The 12159-nt window shown below is 40.5% G+C and overlaps 1 pseudogene across 1 annotated transcript in view; it reads right to left on the reverse strand.

The window, feature by feature from the left end:
• Positions 1–1147: 1147 nt before the first annotated feature.
• The window catches only part of LOC311504560 (corticotropin-releasing factor receptor 1-like), a 67305-nt pseudogene continuing 56293 nt past the window's right edge, over positions 1148–12159 (reverse strand). The window contains exons 11-14 of the transcript XR_014699894.1: positions 7974–8059; positions 7709–7843; positions 7447–7488; positions 1148–4132 (exon numbers count right to left, since the gene is read on the reverse strand). The product of XR_014699894.1 is annotated as a corticotropin-releasing factor receptor 1-like (transcript). The remainder of the gene's footprint in view (positions 4133–7446; positions 7489–7708; positions 7844–7973; positions 8060–12159) is intronic.

Below are 12159 nucleotides of genomic sequence, written 5' to 3' on the forward strand. Positions count from 1 at the left end.
TGCATTTTCAGTGCATTTTCCTGAATAAACAAATACACAAGTATAATATTTCTGTTTTATGTGTTTGACCCTTGTTCTCGACTTGTGTGAACATCCACTGATGTTATGAGTCATTTTTATAACATAGTTCTCTTTTTGTATTTCAACCCTTTACAATTGTAATAAGAATTGTTCGTCAGCGTGAACAGTGAAATTCTGCATGTGGAAATCAAATAAATGAAAAAGAGTGATGGATCCTCTTCACTACAATGGTTGTAACACCACAGCTGCAAACAAACAAACAAGCAAACAGCCATTACGCAATCATCAGAGCAAGTAATGCAAACTGAATCACCCTGACTAAAGTCTAATCATTAACTGTGAAGATGAGTAACTCTCCCAGAGCCACAAACTCTGACTGTAAAAACGAATCTTCCCTCGAAGCCGCACCGCAGGCGGCGACTAACCTTCCTAATCTTTAAGTGATCACGTGGTGGAAGTTCACATCCAATTAAGCATCACGGTTCTGCCGAGAGCCCTAAATCATAACACACAGTGAGATGCTTGGAAAATCACCCTGGATTCTGTCACAGCTGATTTTTGCAACTTAATTTTTTTTCCTGCTTTTGGTGAAAAGCAAGAAAAACTCCTCATGGTTGTTCACTTAGGCGGAAAGATTTTATTTAAAAGCGGATGTTGGGTCGTGGTCCCCGTTGAGACGCACACACAAAGCTTAAGAGGATCACAGGATGCTCAGAATGTGTTTCTTGCTTGCTTCTGTCTCGGGGGATACAGGGGAGACAAATGGCCGCGTGACGCTGAGTGCAGCTGAGACTTGTAGTTTTTCCGTATAAAATGTTGACTATAAATAAACATCTCAGGCTTTTGTTGAATTTTTCATTCAGTCAAATGCAACACACAATTTTTTATTATCTCTTCTCATCTTTTCAAGTATGAAAATGCAGAAAATAAATAGCAATAAATAATATAGTGACTCAGATTGTGATTTGGATTGACCATCATACTATGTACCACGTGACTATGAAGGAATTCTTTAACTTCCTGCAGATATTAAACAGAACGATTACTCCTTTACATGACAAAAAGTACATGATAAATACACATCTCTTTGATTTAATTCGATTTTTTTTTGTTTAACCCCCAAAAAGCTCAAATCAAGCTGAAAGCAGCTACATCGTAATGGCACGTGATATTCAGCTACTTTTATAATAACTTGACATTTCATCACAACCAGAGCTCACACATCACCTGCAAGGGATAATAATAATAATAATAAAAAAAATATATTAAAATTATAGGGCGACAAAAAGTGAAGGTTCATATACAACTGAATATAAACAGCAGTTGACATAAAATGCACAAATGCTAGGCAAACCGGTTTAGTAGGAATGTGGACTGTGAGCTGCTGATCACATGGCTAAATGTGCCCATATGATTTACAGTGCGTGGTTTTTGTGTGTTTTTATTTTTGGTTTAGATTTGTGACGACTTCCGCTCTGGTTTTTATATATTTACAGTTAAAGTCACCTGCAGAAAGTCACATGGTACGGACAAGAAGGAAAACAACTTCCTTGATTGGATGAATCCTCCTTTTGTGGCTTGCTGGTGGAGAGGCAACGATAGTAAGTCTCTTGATTCAGCTGAAGAGTTTTGTTCCCGAAACCCTTTTAACCAGAGGCGACTGCTTGGGGCACCAGGCCAGAAGGGGGCACCCAAGTGCTCACAAACTTTAAACTACAGCAGTGGCAATGTGCTAAGTTTTCAATTCTAGTAGGAAACCTCCCTAAGCAAAAGCCACATGACTACAAATTTTAACCTACAGCAGTAGCAATGTGCTAAGCTTTCAATGCGATATGGGACCTCCCTAAGGAGCCTTAAAAGGGCACAACAAATTCTAAACTACAGCAGTGGCAATGTGTTAAATTTTCAATCATAATAAGAGACCTCCCTAAGAAACTTCCACTTGATGACAACTACTGCAGTGGCAGTGTGGTAAGGTTTTAATGACAGTAGAAGATCTCCTTAAATAGAAGCCACTTAACAATAAATTTTAAACTACAGCAGTGGAAATGTGCTAAATTTTCAATGACAGTAAAAGAACTTGGTTACAGATTTTAAACTACAGCAGTGGCAATGTGCCAAGTTTTCAATTATAGTAGAGACCTCCTTAAGTGGAAGCCACCTGACAAATTTTAAACTACAACAGTGGCAATGTGCTAAATTTCCGATGACAGTAAAAGAACTGTCATCGGAAAGCCATTTGGTGACGAATTTAAACTACAGCAGTAGCAATGTGCTACGTTTTGAGCTATAGTAGGGACCTCCCTGAGGGGCAGCCATCTGACAACAAATCGTATATTATAGAAGTGGCAATGTGCTTAGTTTTCAATATGTCTAGAGTGTACATTTTTGCCTAGAGCCCTAAATAGACTGTAGAACTGCCCCTGCCATTAACATGTCTGAGGGTGATCTTGTAAAACCGTTGCTTTTACTTTTACTTACTGTGAAAGATGCTAGATGAAGAAATTTTTACTTTCTTATGTACACACAATAGTGCCAGAAACTCAAATAATCCCAACTCTTGCTAGCCTTCTCTGGAGTTTCAAATGCTTCTTACAGTTTTTGTACCTTTATGCACAACCATGACAAAAAAAATAACTAGTAATTTAAAATGAATGTAATGCTTTCTAGCATCTTTTGGCTCATTGTTTTCTTTAAGTTTTGCTGCTGATTAACAATAAGTTCTAAAAACCCACTGACCTCTTAAGGCTCATTTAAGGTACTACGAGACATAAACATCGTAACCTACGCACGTAGCCTACGCTGGTGCTATCCATTTATACTTGTGCACTTGTCAGTCTGGCTAGCTCTGTAAAAAATGCCACCCAAATGCTAGTCGGCGCTGTGTCTTTTTGCCCGTCGGGTTAATTTTTGTTTCTACTTTCTGCTTCACTTTCAACAATGGCGACTGAAACTTTCGGGGAAATTTCGCCAAAGATGCGTCATACAAATGTTTGTATCTCCGAACCTCCTCAGTTAACCTTTCCTCGAGGTGCTCCATCTTTATTTATCCAAAACAATCAATTCAAAAATTGAAAAAAAAATACTAAAGCGGAAATATGCTACTAACGGACCGTCGCCGCGACGCGCAGTTACATTTCTGGCGAGGTGCACGTCAGGCTACGGCGTTAAGGTCTGCGTAGGGTCTGGGCTGTTGGCGTAGCGAAAACATTCAAGCAGGACCTGTTTCACCCTGGTTCCACTCTTATCGCTAACCTAAATAATTGCCTTTCAGTCACAACTTATTTCGTACATCAAAGCTAACCGAGGATGTGCTTAACTTTAACAAACGCGTCCATGGTAGACAAGTTATTCTGGAACAAAACTCTTCAACCAGAAATTATGGAATGTGTTTAACCTTTCTGGAAAGTTGCTAAAAGCAGCACAACCGCACCAAGCTGAGAGAGAGAGGAGGATAGACAACATCAAATTAACAAACACCATGACCAGACAACTGTTTTGTGACAGCAAGATAAAAATCTGAAAAATAAAACTCTGAACTTGTAGCCCTGGAGCGAGCTATCCGCCGGAGTGGAATCCAGTTCAGTGCAGTCCAGCAGCACGAGCTCCACTGATGATGATGGCAAAACAAAAATATAGAGTGCCAGCAGAAATACAAGATAATATGGAGGGAAAATGTAAAACTAAATGGAGTGCTGTACATTCACATCCAAACTCCGGGGTCACAGATCAGCTCGGTCATCTTTTGATCCACTAACCTCCGCAGTGTTCATCCCATTTTCTCCTGAAAGTCTGTGAAATGTCCCTCCTGAGGTTTAGGAGACAGATGCAGTCTCTGTCTCGCTCTCTAGCCTCGCCCGGTCTCGGAAAGTGTTTTAGTGTACTCCAGTGATGTGGCACAAAACGATGACAATGACAGCTGGAGGTTCTGTCCCGAAGCACGCATCTAGGACAAAGCTGGTTTCCTCTCTCATAGCGACGTGGACTGCTTGATGCTGTGAAAGCTGACCCGTGAAGGTGAAGTGGGGATGGACATGGCCTGGGTCATACGGGCTCGGATGGAGTGCTGCTCCTGCCATCGGTGGAAGCGCTTCCTCACAGCTGAGCGCACCTGTCAACAACAAAGCAGAGGAAGGTCTGTCAGCCGATCGATCGTCCTGCTGAGCTGTTAGTGATTTAATTCATTTTACGCTGACACTGTTTACACAGATTCTGCCTCATGCTGTTTTGGAGAATGAATAGATTTTAATAAACGGTATGTATTGTCCGTGGAGTCCTAATTTAAGATGAGACTTCGCATCCTGGATGTCCAATTATCACCAAAATGTGCGGATTTCTTTTTCTTTTATACTAAACAACATTGTGCCCATTTAATATGCAGTTTACATGCACACTGAAAGCAGCAAGCTCTAAAAATAGAAGCACTTCTAAGTAAGTCATGTGTACAAGGTTTCTTAGTTTAATGTGTTTTCAAGATAGCGACGCAGAGCATGCAACATATTTATCTATTAAAAAGAAGCAGGAAACAACAGAGCACTGTATTTTATAAGAGATTTGAATATGTTTAGGGATAGGATGGATGGATAGATATTGGATAGGCTTATTTAAAGACTAGAGTGCATGAAAGTGCCTTAGTAATAGTTAATTTGTTTAGTATTTTATGTTTGTACAGCAGCCCTGCGATAGACTGGCGACCTGTCCAGGGTGTGCCCCGCCTCTCGCCCGATGACAGCTGGGATAGCCTCCAGCAGACCCCGCAACCCTTCACAGGAATAAGGGGTTACAGAAGATAGATGAATGAATGTTTGTACAGCTCATTACTATCATAGAAAAATACCTGACATGTTAACAGCTTTAGAGAAAACGAATTACTCTGTAATTTTGACTAATTACGAAAAAAGTAATTAAGTCAAAAAGTCGAAAAGAGACATTCATAATTGATTTTCCTGTCAGTTTTCCGTCAAGTCACGGCGCAAATGTTGCCAGAGACTTTTGACTCAACAATGTATAATAGTGTCTATTCCATGATTAATAATCTTTACTGAAATAAAATATAATAATTAGAGTTACAGCTCAAAAGTATGACTAAATAAAATAATTACTGCCTCCTGAGTCTGGCTAAGGAGCTTATAATTAAACTCATTGACTCATCTCATGATTGTGAGTCCAATAATATAACCTCTCTAAGATTTTAATCAGCATAATGAATTTGATTTATTTTATTTTTAGCATAAATTGACTTCCATTCGAATCAGTCCTTGAATCTCCCATGTACCACTGAATTTTCAGCTGCAGTCCATAACCATACTTTTTAAGTTTTGTTGTGACAGTGTGCTATAAATCATTTATATGATGATTAAAATGCGTTCCTCCGCTCTCCTTCATCCCAGAATCAATGGGTCGCTCTTCTGTGCATCCCCTGCCTCCAGCTGTCACAATATGCTCTGCTTTAACATAAAAAGCTGATCCACGTGAAAAATACTAGCGCACGCCATCATAATTTACAGCTCAGGTGATGAACACACAAAGCAGTATTGCGTTTGGCTTACGTCCTGCAACCCAAAGATCCTTTAATCCTCCGCTCATGTTTTTGTCCTAAATGTTTTCTTTTCTCCTGAATGTGATCGCGGTAATCCTTTCTTCATCTGTTTCAATCCCCCCCACCCTCTCTGCTTTTCCTGCAACCCTCAGCTGGTAACATAACACTAAATCAATATCTTCAGTGAGCTACACATGCTGCCTAAGCCCCTTTTTGGAGCTACAACAGGGTCCATGATGAGATCTTCATTCATCATCCCTCCGGTTATCGCAGTGTGGGACGCTTAACCAAAGGGCAGCTGATATTACATCCAACATGCTAGTCAAGAAATAACTTGTGAGGTAAAATTGCTCTGTGACATGATGCTGCACTCAGCAGCTGCATGGAGCCAGATCTTTCAGGATGAAACATCAGATTATGGTCCAGTGGTTTTATCTTATTGCCCAGTTTGTGGCTCAGTTGGTCTGTTTAGCAATAATGGCACTGACTGATAAAAAAAGGTAAGTTAATATTGGAGCACATGAAATAATAAACAGCAATTAAATGCTTTCATTATTTCCTATGTGAATTTTAAGGGCATATTAACTGAGGTATATGTCTTTGACAAGTGGTAACCCTTAGGACGTAAAGTGCCAAAACATGCAGTCCCTCAAATGACCACTAGAGGCTGGCTCCAACAATGAGTCAATCCCATAGACTGTAAAAAAAGTGGACGCTATGACAGCTCCTCAAAAGTGGAGCCGTCATGGTGGGTAGCTGCAGAATAGGTCATGAGCCCATAAGCCATGCTAGCTGTCTTTAGCCACAGCTCCATTCACGATCCATCTCTTTACCCATTTTTTGAATTAGCTGAGAGTTAGTTAGTGTAGTTAGAGTTCTACTGGAAACGTGACGTCAAGGAAGGTTTGTCACAGACTTTGTTGACATTTCGTCTAGAATCATCTCTTTTACAAAATCTAAACGACTTTCTGACCAAATGTCTGCAAAGTCTCAAACCTTGAACTTCAGGTTTATTGCTAAGTAGCAAAAGCTAGCCTGCTAATACACTAAGCTAAATGGTGAACATGGTAAACATCAGCATGTCAGCACTGTCATCATGAGCCACGTTAGCCTGCTTGTGTTAGCAGTTAGCTTAAATCGCTACTGTGCTAATAACTGTTGCCTCTCAGAGCTGCAAGGATTTTGCGTATTCTTGACTTGAAGTTACAGTCTAAAGCATATTTGTCTTGTCTGTTTGACCTTTGTTACTTGTTTTGTGCTGTTTAAATTGAACAACGATGAAATATGTTTGCCCTAGCTGCTATCAAACCATTGGTATTAACCTCAAGAGACTGTCCAAACAGGTGAGAAGGATAGTTTTGGAAAAGGGAAAATGAAGGAAGGATTTTTTAACAGTGCAGGAAAGAAGAACCACTGTGCATAAATTATATATACAGTACAATGTAACTGTGTGCAACTATTTGTCTCACAGCATCCTTCTACACCACTCGCACCAATGAAATCCCTACTACTGAGACTACATCTATTAATATCACACACTAAACATTGAAGTAGCATTCCTCCATGCGTGCATATTAATACGTCAGTGTTATTTTGAGCAGGTTTCACCCCCGATTTCTCCATGAAACCAAATTAAGGCTGACATTGTCATAAAGCGTCGAGAGCGATGTCACTTATGTCGGTACATGACAAGTCCTAATTGTGCCCTAAATATAAGTGCTCCAGGCTCCATCACTCAAATACCCGCAATAATGCACACACATAGCAACCGCCACCAAAAAGGAAGAGTAGAAGCGCCAGGAGAAGGGGAAATATAAATGAGTGGCTGAAGCAAGGAGAGAGGACATAAAATGCTTAAATCAATAAGCCAATGTGAATCTGCTTACCTCACTGTTCAGGAAGCAGTAAAATACGGACACAAAGAAGCCCTGCATAAGAGGAGGAAGGAGATAAACAGGACAAACCATCATCAAAAAACGGCCCGATCCTGTTTTAATCACATACACAGCAGCTTATCGCAAACATTCATTCAATCATTTCTGGACAGAAACACTTCACTGTCCACTCAGTACAATTATTATCCCCCAAAAAATCCCACCCACGCACAGATGACATTACACTCTCTATTGATTGATCGCTAAATCATACCTGAAAGGATTCCAAAAATGAGTTGAAATATATGAAGACGATCTGAGAGATCTCATCTTCCCCTGGGTTGACAAAAACAGCATATAGGTGATTCCCAGGAGGGGAAGAAGGACCAGAGTGGCCTTCACAGCTTTCCTGCAGACGAAGAGAAAGATCAGACAGAAAAACAAAGATCAGGCGGAAAAAAGGTCACCGCACTCTCTGATAAAATATAAAACATGATTAATTAAAGGTGTGTACAGACGGCAGGTCACATTCAATTCACCTGTACTGGATTGTCTCGGATGTCGTGGAGGCTCGCAGTTTGGTCATCAGGATTCTTACAATGTTGAAGAGGAAAATGAAATTAATCTGAAAGAAAATCGAAGAAAACGAAGGCTCGTTATTTATCTCTCATAATGGGTTTATGGCGTATAGGAAAACATGCACTTTTCCTCCCCATGTTCTGGTTTCCTGACTCCATGAGGATTACACGAATTGAAATACTCCAACGTAAGCTTTTCCTTCTCTGATAAATAATTTATAATTTTGCATTTAAACTCAACTTTCTCCATCAGGAATTAACAGACTCTCTCTTGTCAAACACCCAAGTGGAATATTTTGAATATATTTTACCAAGGGCCTTAACTCCACTTCAGTTAACTTTGGTTGTTTTTACTCCAATCTATAATTAGGTAGTTACATAAGCTTAGTACAATGAATGCAAATAAATGTACTTATTGTTTTTATTTACTAGCATGTTTGCACTGTCTCACCCTGCATCCATAAAATCCTATCCTATCTAAAAGGCGCACCAGAATCAGTGGGAGACATCCAGAGTCCCATTTATGGCTTAAAGTACAGATACACCAAACTCACATCAAAGAACTACTACTAAGAACTACAAAGGCCAACTGTGACGTCAAGTCACGTTGTCTGTGTCTGGGCTAAAAAGTCTGACCACAACACAAAGACTACAGCCAATGACCAGCTGGTACATAAGTTCTATACCTGAGAGGAAATAACTCTTCACACCAGCAGGCTGTCAGTAGTCTGTATTCATCATTCAGAAGGAAAACAGGAAGACCTACTATTAGCTGAAGGTTAGGAAGCTAGGAAGAGCTATTATTAGCTATGAGGCTAGGAAGAGCTACTATTAGCTGGGGCTAGGAAGCTAGGAAGTGCTACTATTGGCTGGGAGGCTAGGAAGAGCTACTATTAGCTGGGGCTAGGAAGCTAGGAAGTGCTACTATTAGCTGGGAGGCTAGGAAGAGCTACTATTAGCTGGGGCTAAGAAGCTAGGAAGTGCTACTATTATCTGGGAGGCTAAGAAGAGCTACCATTAGCTGGGAGGCTAGGAAGCACTACGATTAAATGGGAGGTTAGGAAGCTAGGAAGAGCTACTATTAGCTGGGAAGCTAGGAAGCACTACGATTAAATGGGAGGCTAGGAAGCTAGGAAGAGCTACTATTAGCTGGGAGGCTATGAAGGTAGGAAGTGCTACTATTAGCTGGGAGGCTAGGAAGAGCTACTATTAGCTGGTAGGCTTTGAAACTAGGACAAGTTACAATTGGCTGGGAGGCTATGAAGGTAGGAAGAGCTATTATTAGCTTGGAGGCTAGGAAGCACAACGATTAAATGGGAGGCTAGGAAGCTAGGAAAAGCTACTGTTAGCGGGGAGGCTAGGAAGCTAGGAAGAGTTAGTATTAGCTGGGAGGCTAGGAAGCTAAGAAGAGCTACTGTTAGCTGGGAGGCTAGGAAGAGCTATTATTAGTTGGGAGACTAGGATGCTAGGAAGAGCTACTATTAGCTGGGAGGGTAGGAAGAGCTACTGTTAGCTGGAAGGGTAGGAAGAGCTACTGTTAGCTGGAAGGGTAGGAAGAGCTACTGTTAGCTGGGAGGCAAGGAAGCTGGTAAGCGCTACAACGTCTCCCCTCAATCATGCTGATCAGTTGGTCTACAGTTTATTCATTACAGACAATCATGTTGTTGTGGAAATATTTGAATGTTCAGATGAGATGAAGATGCAATACAGATCCTTCTGTGACTTGAATTGGCTAAAAAAGCTGCTGTCAGTGGTTCAAATTTCAGCGATGCAGGACACTCTGAAAGAACCAGGGGTCACAGACGCTCATTGACGGCCAGATACCAGCAAACGGCCGACCGTCGGCATGGTGTGTCACAGCCCTAAGGCACCAAAAGGACTCTGGTGGGTTTGATTAAATGGAACAAGACACACTATGTCTCAAGCAGACCTTCCCCTAACCTTAACCCACCAGAGTCTAAACATAACCATAAAAAAAATACTGTTGACACTGTTCTACTGAAAGATGAACATATTACTCCTCACTGCATTGATACACAGTGCAATCTAATGTCAATTCCTTTTAAATATGTGTTTGTATATATAATATGTATTTATTTGCATAAGAAAGTCATTTCCACGAGACAGGATTTGTACAGTTCATTACGATGGCACTATCGATGCGCAGTCAATGCCACTACAATCTTATTTTTTTTCTAATACAGTTTCCACTTAATGATGATGTTAATGTTTGACTTAATGTTTTTACAGTTTTATAGTTGGGAACTTGTCTCCAGCATCAGAGTCCAAATGGCTGCCATCAGAGAAACAAGCTGTTTAGAGTCTGCTATCATGTCTTTTGGAAAAATATTGACAACAAAATAACCTTGAAGGACAAAAATGAACAGTGGTTAAGGCGTTTGTCGAAAATGCTTAATGATGTTGTCACATAATTCATTGCCCTGACTGGTTTCTAGTGAAGCCCTGGTTTTAGTCTTGCCAGAAGTGTAACCATAACATCAGCTAGTCACCACTTACTGTATGTTTTTTTCTTTGTTGCAGGCTGCTGCCATTGAGTGTTGATTGTGAACAGTAAAAGTGTGGAAAATTTGCTATGGTTGATATGCACCATGCATCGGACGCTTTAGCTTCGGCAGCTGTCAACCCTCTTCCAAACTTGTCTCTTTAAAATAAATTATACTAACTGCAGCTTTCAGATATTGTTACTCAAACGGAGGTTGTTTTGCATTTGGTGGGGAATTGTTTTAGGCGGCAGATTAACCGAACACTCTGCAATTGTGAGGCACGATTTCTCGAGTTTTTTCCATCTCATTCCACTTTACACTTCAGTACATGGTCTGGCATTTACAAACATAAACTGTTTTCCTGCAACTTTTGGGAAAACAGCTTTTTAAATTTTGAATTAAATAAAAAGCAGACATGAGAATGCAGTTGAGGCGTGTGGAGCCTGGTGATGGGCTCAATTGTGGACAGCTGAAGTCTATTGCTGACTCCTAATTTTAAACTCTTTTGTAGCTACTTCACTCTGCCCTTGTAGAGGAGTACTTTAACTTATTTAAGATTATACATACAAAACATATAAATTATACATACATAAGCATATGAAATAAGCTGGACCTTGACGAGCTGCAATGCTAAAACGCAACTTTGTTCATTCATAAATAATGAGGTATAATTGTATAATGAGTCCTTGCCATTTTGCATAATGGGTACAAAAACCTTTACCTGATAATACTTGTAGTATTTTTACATGGTGGTTCTTTTGATTTCCTCCACCTGCTGACTCTAAAAAGCGTTAACCACTTCTGGTCAGTGGATATTTAAGGCCTTGGATTTGCCAACAGCGGGAATAATTTTAAACACTACCAGCATTTTCCTTTAATAATGCTAAATACTGTGTGTTGAAGATCTGAAGCACTCCTTGACATTGTTTTTTCGCAGCTCATGAACGACAAAATCAATAGCTCATTCAGTAGGTGTGAATGATGTAACAGCGGAGCATAAATAGACATAGGAATACTTTCCAGGGCAAGGTGACACGACCTTGGTCCGAACAGATGTATGGCAATATTTCAAGAAGCTGCACTCCGCCGGTCCTCTCTAACCTCATGCATTACCGCCGGTGTTAACATTTTTAATGACATCCCGGATTCATTTGTTCATTTGCAGCAAGTCATCACTTTAATGCTGTTATTAAATGCCACTGATGGTAAGGCACGGAGAGTTCACAGCAGCGGCACCCTAACAGCAGATACCGCAAATATTCTAGTGACCGGACAATGATCCTGCAGGATCAAGTGGGAGGCAAAGAGATAAAAGCCAGAGAGAACATGCTATTGTAAGCAAGATATTTATTTTTTTTGAGGGGGAAAGTAGCAGAGAGATATTGAAGAAGGCAGATCAGTGCTTCAGGGGAGAGTAAGGGAGGAGACACAGAACGAGTGCCTCTTGAAGAAGTGATTTTTTTTCGACCAAGGAGAGACAATAATGTGCGGTTTTGACGAGGATGAGAAGGTCACTCCACCAGCGGAGAGCCAGCAGGGACAAAACTGTCGAAACTGAGAAGAAAAATGGCCAAAAAGAGGGCAGTTCTAGTCGAAGAGGTGGCCAGAGCAAATAAAATGCACACATAAAATGCATTCATGTG

This window comes from Chelon labrosus (assembly GCF_963514085.1).
Source record: "Chelon labrosus genome assembly, chromosome: 19".
Classification (NCBI taxonomy): domain Eukaryota; kingdom Metazoa; phylum Chordata; class Actinopteri; order Mugiliformes; family Mugilidae; genus Chelon; species Chelon labrosus.